This window comes from Crocodylus siamensis, chromosome 15, assembly GCF_052110815.1.
Source record: "Crocodylus siamensis isolate JL-2025a chromosome 15, ASM5211081v1, whole genome shotgun sequence".
NCBI lineage: Eukaryota > Metazoa > Chordata > Crocodylia > Crocodylidae > Crocodylus > Crocodylus siamensis.
Genome location: NC_143409.1, coordinates 21,919,256 through 21,932,474, shown reverse-complemented (window position 1 = coordinate 21,932,474; position 13,219 = coordinate 21,919,256). Strand labels below are relative to the sequence as shown.

General features: G+C 44.8%; 1 long non-coding RNA gene across 1 annotated transcript in view; it reads left to right on the top strand.

Moving 5' to 3' along the window:
• LOC149852220 (uncharacterized) overlaps window positions 1–13,219 on the top strand; it is a 133,695-nt gene that overhangs the window by 10,182 nt on the left and 110,294 nt on the right. The window contains exon 3 of the long non-coding RNA XR_016439438.1: window positions 2,247–2,388. This is a non-coding gene — a long non-coding RNA (uncharacterized LOC149852220). The remainder of the gene's footprint in view (window positions 1–2,246; window positions 2,389–13,219) is intronic.

Sequence of the window (13,219 nt, the reverse complement as noted above, 5' to 3'; positions counted from 1 at the left end):
GTTTGGTATTTTTGTCTTTGATAGGTTTTCAGTGTGCATTCATTCTGGTATGTAATTGCTTGGTTCCTCCTACATATTTTCCAACAGAGCATTTAGTGCACTGGATGATATTACATTTCTAGAGGTGCAGATGTCCTTAGACCAAAATGCCTGCAACCAACAACCCTTGATTCAGAGGGGTATTTTAAGGCACCAAGATGCATTTGATTTTGGAATAGTTACTGCAGAACTCAGTTTTTCAGTGTGTTTTGCACCAATTTTAGATGTCTTAAAAGGGACTGTAAGGCAGAGATATTTTTCTGATTTGATGTACACATTGCAAGGGAAAGGAAGTCTCTTTGGAAATGCCCATGTAGCTTTCCTCCAGGAAGAAAAAAAAGAGGACTGATTTGTGCAATTGTTCTTGTGGTTCTATTCTGTGGTGAAGTAAATCTGAAAACATCTCACCATCATGAATAAAGAACACAGGCAAGAGAAGATGAGAAGAAATATTTTGATCACTATTCACATGGAGAGAAGGACTGGACCAAATATGCGTTATCTGCTTAGCACCTATAATGCTACAGCTTGCAGAAAGAGGGAAGAAGCTATCAACTGCAGAGAGCTTGACAAAGAGAGGGTTGCAGGTAGGGTTCAGGGAAGTAGAGACGGTCTGTCCCATAAATTATAGCGTTATACAGGGATAGTTTTTTAGAGCAGAATAGAGTACATAAAGAAAACGGGCATCAGAGCAAATAGCGGTGATAAAACCTCCCTCATCTCCCCACACAAAGGTCAGATGCTAGATCCCATTTTGCTATGTCTTGCAAAACACAGAACACATCTTACTGGATTACCATTTTAATCATCTTAATTGCAAAACTTCTACAACAGCCAGCACCACAAGAAGATGGAGGCCTCTTGAACACATTTTTTACTGGCTTTAATAAGTGTTCTTTATTTTGAGTATGCCTCAGTATGATAGGACTCAAGCTGCACTTCATTCTTTTATAATTGTTTTTGTTTTTACTGAAGAAGCTTGTTGCTTGCAGCTTTTGTGAAATTGAGTTCATTTGTTATAATACGTCTGAAAAATTTCAGAGTGGTGCAGCTCAGCCTATAAAGCACAAAATATCTACCTCAAGCTCTTCATTTATGAGAAAATCAAATATATCAACAGTAGTGGCCTTAGGGGAGGGCAAACTGGGCAGCAGCCCAGGACCCTACATTTTAGGGGGCTCAAGTTTTTAGGGGGGTGAAGTTTTTGCGAGGAAGTGGCTCTGTTGGCATTTTAACACTTCAATATTTATCTGTTTCCCCCAAAGAATATTAAAAAGATCCATGATACAACTGTGGTGGGTTAATATTTACCTGACTACATACCTGTAAGGGGCCCCAAATGACTGTCTTGCCCAGGGCCCCAACAACCCTAAGGCCACCACTGATATCACCTTTTTTATAACATATCAGCATATTAGTTACCTACAGCTACTCTGTGGTCTTGAACAACAACAACAATCCCTGACCTTGTTTCCTTGATTATTTGAGCATTTTGTTGAAAGAGTGTCTCCATCGCCTCCTGCCAGCTCTCCTCCAGGATTTTTTTCTTTACTACCACAGAGCTTCTGCAAAATATAGCAAGTGCATAATAATGAGAAACTTCAGCCTTTTCATAAAGCATCGTCCTCTCTGTTTCAGTCCTCCATGAGCATACCCAGCCTGCATTCTGCAGCTACACATTTATCTAACCATCTAATGAAAAGCTTCTTAAGATAGGGAAACACAGATGAAAAAAGGGTTGTCCAAAAAGATAGGAGGAATCCTAGTGTTCTTGCAAAACTCCTAGTCCCTTTTCATTCCAGCAAGCAGGCCTGAGTTTCTAAAAGTACTGGCCTCATGGACCTACCTAAATACCCCACATAAATATTGACAAATCTTCTGCAGTGGTTTTAGAACCTCAAGAAATACCTCTTTCTGTTTATGGCAACAGCATGAAAAGAAGCAATTAAGAATAAGCACATATATCTTATCAGTCACCCCTAAACAGTTTGAGAGCCCTTTCTGTTCAAAGTAATCCAAATGCATTGTGCATTGCCAGGCTATATAATGTGCCATATCCGCACCCTCTTAATAACATTGGTAACAGCCCAAACAGTTAATTTTGGTTCTGGGAGATTTTAATTACTGACTGGTAGGAGTGTTGTGCTGCCAGCTGGTGATGGCAGCATGCAGTGGACGTTCCTCATCTTGGTGTTCTCTCATTGCAGCTCTACAGTGAGTTCTGCTCCACTATCTAGAAAAGTGGTTTGTTCCTGTCCTGAAAGTTTGCCACTATTGCTCGTCATCACAGATCTGCATCATTCCCTTCTCCCCACCAGCAGCAGTGCTTCATGGAAATGCTCTGCAAAAGTAACTGTTTGATTTCATCTTTCTGTCCTCTGCCCTCTTCATCAACTGTATTGCTACTTTTGAAACTGCAAAACCCAAGTCCACCTAATAGGACAACAACATGCATTTTGTGTTAATGTTTGTCGTGAACATAGCCTGCAGAATGAATCCTCCTTGCTACCTAGGACCAGGGCAAAGCTGATGTGGGTAAAATCAATGGATGCTAGTTTGACACTCAGGCCCAGAATTCCTGTAGCTGTCAGAACGCACCCTGGAATGCCTTACGAGAAAAACCTGAGTATACTGGCAAAACTTTGAAAACTGCTCAGACTGCCAAATAGCTAATTCACAAAGAGCGTTGTGTGGCTGAAATAATGAACAAAGTAAGAACCTTGAAGTGGCATAATAAGGTGGTATGGATGAAAATTGGCTTGATATAGTTACAGTGCTTTACTTGGAACAAGCAGGCTACATCCCTGTAGCATCTACAGTATAATCTCATAAATCTGGATATCCAAAATCTGGAATTATAAAAAATCCAGCGCTTTTTAAAACTACACTCCATTGGAGAGTAGCGGCAGCTGGTCCCAAAGCAGTGCAGATGGAAGCATGCACGTGGCAGTTGCCACCGCCATCCACCACCCCATGTCGCCACTCTGCGTGCGGCCACTGCTCCGGGACTGGCCCCTTCCAACCCTGCTCTGGCCCCCACCCCTGCCACTCCAGGGCTGGCTGCCGCTCCAGTTTCAAAAATATGGAATTTTCACATTTCCGGCAGGTGCTTGGTCCCGAGCATGCCGGATTCACGAGCTTATACTGTATATACAGACAAGGCTAGAGAGACCAAACACGAGACTCCAACATGATATATCCTAAAGGTGTTCTAAATAATATCTAATCTGTTGACCAGCATAGATTGAGCTTCAGCAAATAAGCATTTAATTTGCTGATATATTATGCTATAGCTTTCCTTATACAGAAACAGAATATACCTAACAATATTCTATAATATGTAGATCCTTCATTTCAAAGACAGGAGCAGCACATGTCCCTTGCTGCTCAGAATTTTTCTGCTTCATCGTGGTTCAAAATGTATTATTGCATGTTATTGGTATACATTAGCTTAATGGTTATTAAAAATCCAAAACAATTGCTTTGGGCCCAGTTCATTCAGTCTATTACCACACTGATTTCAGTTTAGAAATTAGTTTAGCGCTATAGCTCTAAAAGTACAGGAATGAAGAAAAAATTACTTGGGAGATTATTATTATTTATTGTAGTGAAACCTAGGTTCCCAAATCATGAATAGTTTTGTTTCTGTTAGGAGTAATTGAAAGCTTCAGGACTTGGCTTCTTATCACTCCATTATTTTCAAATAAATTCAAGAACTTGCATAAAGGTGGAATAATTTGTACAAACTCATTTTGTTTGTATATAAAAAGTAGTTGGTCCTCCATAGAATAAACAAAAACACTTGCATATAAAATATTAAACTCTAGGAAATGGGAAACAATAACATATACATTCTGAACAGTTGAACCTTACTTCAAACTTAAGAAAGCAGCTCAGTTAACGAAGTGGAAATTGAAATGTAGAAAGATTAAAGATATGGAAATAAGGCTTTCATTTTCTTGACCAGAAGACTTTTCCTTCTGCCTCACAAATGCCTGTTCAAGCTAATCACTTGGCCCATCCCTTGATGCAGTGGGATTTCAAGGAATGGCCTCAGTAACTAGTGATTCTTCATATGTAAATCTTGGGTTGTAACAGAACAAGGGCCAAAGTGAACAGAACTACTCAGCAAGACCTTGGACCTTGATAGGACTAGTTAATTTTTAACCTGATGGTCCTACCTGAGTTGATCCTAGGTGCTTTTTTGTGTCCAGTTTGTTTGGGCTGCACATAGTTGTAATGAAACTGAAAGGATGCATATTTTTATGCAACTACAAATGTTAAGCCCAGAAGCTCCATGTGCAATAGGAGGAACCGCTGTTTTAACGGAAACAGTTGTGTCATTTCCTACGTGTCTGACTGCACATAAAAGGATAATATTTTATACTTGTACAGCTCTCTTCATTTGTGGATATTGTTAAATCTATTTCTATCAAGTGAAACATGCATGTGATGCTTTAATGTGTGCTAACTGAAGTGATACACAGTATCATTTCTTTTGTTATTCTCTTTAGATTATAAAGAATTCTAAATTACAATTTAATGGAATGGGAAATAGTTTTATTAGTACTTGCACACAAATAATTTAACTGACAAATGAACCTCTCAGTATAATTTAATTACATCCAGGACTGAGATTTTGAAGACCTCAGACACGGAAGGGGAAAAATATTTCAGAAACTGTTCCAGAACAGCTCCTTTTAAAAAGATATTGTATGCATGCTTTGAAAAGGGCTAAAACAAAACCAATTTGCATCATGCTGTAGCAAGGGTTTAAACTCTGCATTTCTGAAAGGCAGGCATTTTCTGTCCCTAAGGAGATCAAGCTGTTGCAGAGGTTTATTTATAGCACAGGCTTGTGTCCAGGACCAGAAGGAGCCTCCCTGCCATCAGCTTCTGATGATAACGTTTTCTAGCTTATGCCACATCCTTAGTATTAACAGTCCTTTTCCATGAGCTACAATAACTAAAATGCAGTTATGCTTGAGGAAGTAATTGCATAACATTCTTGCATTCAGGAACTTTCATTACCTCAGCATTTTGACGTACTATACTGTGTTTAGCAGTTGTTTTCAGCTAAAAAGTTGATTTGATGTGAATTCCAGTTTAGTTTTGCTTTTCAAATAACCCTTGTGCCACTTACCTTAGTGACTTCAAATCTGTCATGGAAAGAATAGAGCATTTTACACTGGTGAACAGCTGGTATTGCACTCAGTGTCGTTGGTGGATTTGCAATGGTCCATGTGAAAACCCAGGCCTTGGTTTTTAGAAATGGATATCTTTTGATACAACAAAGCAACTGGGTTTAGAACTAATGAAGAAAATTATATACTTCTGCTTCTGAAGCTCAGAGGAATGAATAAGCCATGTCAGCCTGGTGGGAACCAAGCATGACCCCTCCCATACTCCATCTCCTACATTCAGGAGTCTTATTTTTACCATTGTTTTATTTCCAGCGTGCTTTTCTCTAAGCCAGGGGTGTCAAACTTATCTGGCTCCACAGGCTGGATAAGTGGTGCAGGGCTGGTCCATAGGGTGGTCCCTCTGGGCTGGATCAGGCCCACAGACTGGCCCCACATGCTGGATCCAGGGTCTGTCTGGTGTGGACCAGCTGGAGCAGGCACCACATGAAATGCATATCCTAGACTGGTTGGAAAAAGCGCTGTGTGCAGCACATCCCGAAATGTCCCCCTAATGTGGCATGTGTTTCATGCAGGGACAATCTAGTACGTGTGTGCGCCCTGAAATCCATGGGCAGCATTGAGAGCCAGATGATAGAGCTCTGCTTCAGGCCAAATCTAGCCTGTGGGCAGTGTCTTTGACATCCCTGCTTTAAGCTCATCCTTGGATTTCACTTCTCATAGGCAGGATAATATCAGAGAAACAGAGTCAGTTGACATAAGTCCCTCTTTTTCCACAGGCACCTAAGTACATTCAAACACCAGGCTTCTTGGAGTCAAAGTCCCATTGACTTTAAATAAAACTTTAAGGCCACATGTACATGGCACAAAATTGGCCTTTAAAGTGGCTAAATGCCCTTTTGCACTGCTTTAATGATGGCAGCTGTTTGCAGGGGTTGGTGGCATAATGCGCTTTAAAGGTGGGCTGTTTGCGCGTGTTGGTGGTGTAATGCATGTTAAATAACTTTGGGACGTAGCAAAATAAAATATTTCTGAGGTGGTTTAGTTTGCTGTGAAGGGAAGCACTGGGCCCTGTGCATCTCACGGGCTGCACAGGCAGCCCGGCAGCAGCCTGTGCAAGCAGGCTCAACTGAAGGAAACCCCCCCCGGCGAGCCTGATAATTTTTTTTTTTTTTTTTCCCTCCCTGGAGGCTGCCTGCCTGCCTGAGCTGCACAGGGGCCTGGTGCTTCCCTCCTCAGCTGTCGCGCCCTCCAGGACTGCTCAGGCTGGGTGCTTGTGAGCGGGTGCCACCTGGGGGGTGCTGCTGCTGCTGCGGTGGAGGGAAGCACTACCCCATTTCCCCAGCAGCTCAGGGACTCACCGGCAGCTTGCCCTTCATTCCCTGCCACCAGAGAAGCAGGTAAGGGTCTGGGCCAACACTTTTATACATGCCACGGGGGTTTGCTTTGTCCTAAACTGAAGTGGTGTTTTTAAAGACCCACCGCTTCAATTAGGGAGAATTAAACCAAAGTAAACCCCCATGGTGTGTACAAATGCCCAAAGTCTCTAACTTTTGAAAATGGGACTTGGGAACCAAAATAATTTATTCAGTCTTGAAAACATTAGGGTATTCTATGGAGATTAAAATATGAGAACCCTCTTTACATTACAGCTTTTCATTTCTTTTTCTGTAACTGTTGGAGTTCTGTATGCCACAGTAGGAAAATGTTTATGGAATTAACAATTAAAAAAATCATTATGCTCATTCCCCCGTGACGGATTTAGGCGATTTGGCTGGCATCTGACGCCTCCTAGTCATCAGATCTTCCTGCTTATGCTCCCCAGCCTCCCCTTACCTCCTATGTCTTGCCTAAAATTTTCTTTTATGGTTTGTTTGTTTTTTTAACTGGGGAGGCTGCCTCCAGAGGCTGGGGTAGCCTCTTCCGAGTGCCTCTCCCCTCTGTACAGCCCTCGGGGCTTCTTTGCCCCAAACTTAACGGGGTGGGTTTCCCTTTTAAGGCAGCCCCAGTTGTGTCTTGGGGGCAATAATAGTGACTTCCAGCTGTGCCAATGGTTATGCCCGTGCCCTGCCGATGTTAATATGTAGAGGGGGAGCCTCAGCTCCTCAAGCCTCAAACTTTTGTTGAGGCTTCAACCTCCCTGGCTTCAGCCCCTTTACTCTAGTTGGGCCCCCTAGCCCAAGGTCCACTGTCCCAGACCCTCCAGATCTCACACTTGTGTTCTGCGCCCCCCGGCCCCTGTCTCATGTAACAGCCCTTAGGGCTCCCAACCCTGGCACGGCTGTTTGTTCCCTGTTCTGTCCCTTGGGTTCCTGACCTTTACTAGGGAGCTCTCTACTGCATGTCTCTCTAGCACGCCTGTGGCCTCCAAACCACCCATGTAGCCACAACCTGGTCATCCAGCCTTAAACATAAACACTAGAATGACAGAAATATAAGCAAACTGCTGATGTAAAAATCGCGGTTCGTTTCTCGGGAGGCGAAAAAAACCTTCAGCCACAGACACACTCTATTAGCAACACAAAAGGTATATATTTGCAAATAGGGTCAGAGAGAGAGACAAAAGATCAAACACTCTGCTGCCCCCGAGGGAAGCTGCCCAGCTGGCTTTATCCCCTCTCTCCTGACCACGTGTGCAGAAGGAGGAACTTTTACAACTCATTTCCGATTCATACAAACATGTATGTGAATATGTCGAATCATACGTCGCATGTGTATTATAATTAACTACTTAAGTATGCGGGGCGGATAGGCTTATATGTATTAATTCATTGCGCATGGGTAGAAAGTACCTGAGGTTACAAAAGTTTGAATTTTCCTTGCTTCAAGGCTAGAATTGCAATTTACTCTTATCTGCATGAGAAAAGCTGAGGAGTATATGCTTTACTGTAACAAAGAGATAGTAACTTTGCAAAACAAAGAGAGAGTGATACCTTAATACAAAGAGCTCTCAGTAGCTCTCCCAGTTCTCTCACCAGGGAGGGCTGACAGCTGCGCTGTTTTAACAAGACTTACTGATAATGCATTTTTAATAATATTTCTAACAATATCCCCCCTCAAGATGCTTTCTGATCTTTACTTCATTTGGGCATATCAAGATAATTACGAGGAATTTTTCTGAGGACCATGACTTTTGCTACAGTCTGTGCTTTCAAAGGAACTGCTGCGACCTGCATTCCTTCTACTGTAGTGGTTATCAATCTAGTGAGACAAGGAATAAGGCAAGGGATAAAAATTAAACCAGTCAGAGCACACAAAAGCACAAATCCTACTTTTTCCACCAGGGTCCTCCAAATAATTGAAACCAGCAGTCTTTACTCCATGTGGGTTCCCACGTTTGTATTGATACATGGGCTATTTCATTTGTGTCATTTAAGGCACTTCAATATGTATTAAACTTTGCCACCGTGCCATTCGGGTGTACCCATTTCCAACTATAGACATAGGTAAATCGTTCACCTTGGGCCTTTTCATATGCCTGACATCTGGTAGGGTTAGAATCGAAAGGTACTATTCTTGTCTTTTTGGTCTGTTGCATCTGCGGGGAGATTGGGATGCTAACAGGAGAATTCCATTGATCAGCATACTTGGTGCATATTTGGGCCCATTTCAATGTCCATGTACACTGACTATGTCCCAAACTTCTCCCCGTATCATTACTGCTAATACAGTACTCTCCTAATGCCACTTGGGAAAGATCCCAGCTGCGGTTTTCATCCCATTCTTGACCAGTACTCTTAACATCCGCCTTGTCACTGACCAACCATTTTGGGGCCAAAGGAAAAGCCCTCCAAGGCCACTGTTCTCTGGCCTCTTGGAGCCCCCCACAGGCCCAGCAGTTGGTAAGATTAAAAGTACTTGCAATTCTTTCCATCATATCAACATACAAATTTGTCCCTGGGGGAGCAATTTGGGAAAGCGAGGGTGTGAGCCAGCGGTTAAGGCTGCTCAATTCTGCTCCTTTCATTATGCAGATAACAACAAGGCACATTAAGATTCCCACCATATTTTCCCTTTTACTTTCTTGTCTAATTTTCTGAGCTTTGATTAAGCCGTCTCAGGCGCACTTGGAGATCACCAGTAGGTTCACAGCTCCCCTTGCTGGCTTCTTGTTCCGAAGACGACTCAGCTTCCGGAGTGAGTTCGTCTCGGGAGTTGATGTCCTCTAATGCTCGTGGATGTCGCTTCACACGGGTATGGTGTATCCAACGATCATGGCCAGTAATCTTTACAGCGGTGTGGGTTGTTAGAAGTACCTGGAAAGGGCCACTCCACCTCTCAGTCAAAGGCTCCTTTTTCCACCGCTGCACCAAGACCCAGTCTTCCGGGGAGAAGTCATGTACCGGTACATCTAAAGGCAGACGCTGAAAGGAGGCTGCATACCTGTGAAGAGAAAACAAGACAGACTGCAAGGCAATAACATACATATGAAGCTCACTATTACCTAATTCAAAAGTTACATTCTCTCGCATCCCAGGAGGTAAGACTCGAGGCGGCTTGCCAAACATAATTTCATATGGGGTCAATTTGAGGCCTTGTCGGGGAGTGTTTCGAATGCAAGTAAGAGCTAGCGGCAATGCTTGAGGCCACTTAAGGCGTGTTTCAATACAGATTTTGGTGAGCAAAGTCTTTAAAGTCCTATTCATGCGTTCCACTTGTCCTGAACTCTGTGGTCTCCATGGTGTGTGTAGTTTCCAAGTAACCTTGAGAGCTTGTGCGACTTCTTGAACCACTTTTCCCACAAAGTGTTGTCCTTGATCCGACTCGATGGACTCAGGCAGGGAATACCGGGGAATGATCTCCTGTAACAAATACTTCACTACTGTAGCTGCAGTGGCAGTCCTGGTGGGCCAAGCCTCGACCCAACCAGAGAGCTGGTCTACCATGACAAGTAAAAACCCGTGATGTCCGGACCGTGGGAGCTTGGCAAAATCAATCTGCCATGCCTGTCCAGGGTACACTGCCCAGGGTCTACCTCCCATTGGCACAGGGGGTTTCCTTCGAGGGTTTACTTTCTGGCATGTGATGCACTTGGTAGCAATGCGCTGAGCTTCTACATATAGCCCTGGGGCTACTGCTTGGCGGATCACTAGATCACCCATGGCCAAACCTCCCATATGGGTTCTTGCATGGAGCTGTTGCAGCACCTCCCGAAGTAATGGCCTGGGTATCGTGACTTTCCCTCCTGGTACTATCCACGACCCCTGGGAGTTCTTTTCTGCACAAGCTTTCTGTGCAAATTTATCTTCTTCAGGGGAATACTGTGGGACTAAATCCTGAACGTATGGCCATATGGCATGGGACATGGCCTGCTTCGATACCTCTTCCGCTTCTCCTCCAATAAATGCAGCTTCCTTTGCTGCTGCATCAGCCTTTGCATTTCCAAGCTTATGCTTTTTCTCAGCAGCCTTCCCATGGGCCCGCACATGAATGACTGCTACCTCTTTAGGCTGGTGGAGTGCCTCTAGTAGTTTGATAATCTGGGGGCCATTAGCAATCTTATTCCCAGAGGCAGTAATGAAACCCCTTTCTTTCCACAATAGTCCGTGCGCATGGACTGTAGAAAAAGCATAGCGAGAGTCAGTGTATATATTAACCCGCTGGCCTGTCCCCAGCTGTAATGCTCGGGTGAGCGCAGTGAGTTCCGCGGCCTGTGCCGACCATGAGCTCGGCAATGACTCCCTCCATACTACCTTATCCAAGGTTACCACTGCACATCCTGTTCGTCTTTTTCCATCGATGACAGAGCTGGAGCCGTCCACAAAGTATTCAACATCTGGGTTTTCAAATGGGTCCTCAGCAAGATCAGGTCGCACCTGCGTGGTCTGATTCAGGACCTCAAGGCAGTCATGCGTCGGTTGCCCTGGCTCCGGCAGCAAGGTTGCAGGGTTTAAGGCTGTAGTATGTCTGAAAGTAAGTCCTGGATTAGAGAGCAAAAATATCTCATACCGTGATTGTCTGGAGGGGTTAAGAAATTTCCCTCCCTCAGTCCCTAGGATCTGGGGAACTCCATGAGGAGTGAGTATTTCCATATCCGCACCCATGACTATCTTCTGGGCCTCTTCAACAACCACTGCTGTGGCTGCCACAGCCCGAAGACAGGCTGGCCACCCGAGTGCAACTGGATCTAAAACCTTTGAATAATATCCCACGGGTCTCCAGGTCGGGCCCGATGGCTGTGTCAGCACCCCTGATGCAACCCCTCGATTCTCATGAACATACAGTCGATATGGCTTTTTACTGTTTGGGATGGCTAAGGCAGGGGGCTGGGTTAATGCTGCCTTCAGCAGATCAAAAGCATGCTGCATTTCTTTATTCCATTTCCATTTAGTGAGACTCTCCTTAGTCAGGGATTCGTACAGTGGTCTAGCCTTCCCACCGTAATCTGGTATCCATAGTCGACAGAACCCGGTTAGCCCTAGGAATGCCCGCAGCTCCTTGGGTGACTTAGGTGGGGTTAGACCTTGAATCGCCTGTATGCGATCTGCACTCAGGGCTCTGACTCCTTTTGAGAGCTTATATCCCAAAAATGTGACTTCAGGCTGACATATTTGGGCTTTCTCTCTAGAGACTTTATATCCTTTTTTCCCCAGAGTGTTTAGGAGTGACCTGGTGGCTTCCTCGCAGAGCTGCAAGTTTGGGCTTGCAACTAGCAGGTCATCCACATACTGGAGGAGAGTCACTGCGGGGTGTGATCCCTTCCATTCCCCCAAGTCCTTCTGAAGGGCAAGTCCGAAAATATGGGGGGCTGCTATAAATCCTTGTGGAAGAACTGTCCACATGAGTTGGGCTTTATGGAAAGTATCTGGATCCTCCCATTCAAAAGCAAACAATTTTTGACTCTCTCGGTGAAGGGGAATAGAGAAGAAAGCATCTTTCAAATCTAGCACTGAAAATATCTTAGCTTCCCCCGGTACTTGTGTCAAAATCGTGTGAGGGTTCGGGACTACAGGATGATCTGAAAGGACCTTCTTATTTACAGCTCGTAGGTCTTGGACCAGCCTGTATGAGACCCCATCTGCCTTCGGCACTCCAAGGATGGGGGTGTTATAGGGTGAGGACCCTTCCACTAGCCATCCGTACCTCTTGTATTTCTCTATTAACGGCTTGAGTCCAGCTCTGGCCGCTCGGCTAAGTGGGTACTGCTTTACCCGAACGGGCCCCTCCCCATCCTTGAGTACAATCCTTACCAGGGAGACGAACTTAGCTCACGCAGGGGTTCCATCAGCCCATACCGAGGGGTCTACTCCAATCATGTGATCTTCTGGACTTACTGCAGGGCATCGGTCCTCCAGGAGACCCATCTGATAGTTCGAGCTCTGCTTGACAGGTAGCTGGACCACCATCTGATCGTCTCTGAAAAAGATCTCAGCTTGCAATTTTGTGAGTAAGTCCCGCCCAAGGAGTGCAACCGGGCAACTTGGAGAATACACAAAGGAGTGCTCGAGCAAATGGTCCCCCACCTTGGTGAGGAGTGGTTTACAAACAGGGAGTCGGGTTTGCATTCCCTCAATCCCTTCCACAAGTACATGCTGTTCACTAGTTCCTGCACAGGGGGGTTTTTCTGGAATCATTGAAAATGTAGCCCCAGTATCCACCAAGGCTTCAAAGTTTTTGCCACCAACCCTAATGGTTACCATGGGATCTTCTCGGGCTCCAACCCGAAGGGTAGTGGTCTTAGATCCCTGTCCCCTTCATTCTGAATCCTCACCCTTGTCTTCTGCCCGCATGAGGTGACCTCTCGGTTCCCCCTCTCTCTTCTCCTTCAACTTCGGGCATTCCCTCTTCCAGTGTCCTTTCTCTTTGCAATAAGCACAAACATCTGCTCCCACTCTTTCTCCCTTCCTCTTCTGTATCCCAGCCTTTCCAGGGTTCCCTCCAGTTATAGCAGCTGCTAGTGCTGCCATCTGTCGCTGAGCCTTTTTATCCTCCTTGCGCTCCTGCACTTGCTCACGATTCCCATACACCTTATATGCAATTTCCACCAGCTCTGAAATCGGTTTCCCAGCACCTCCCTCAGTTTTCTGTAACTTCTTATG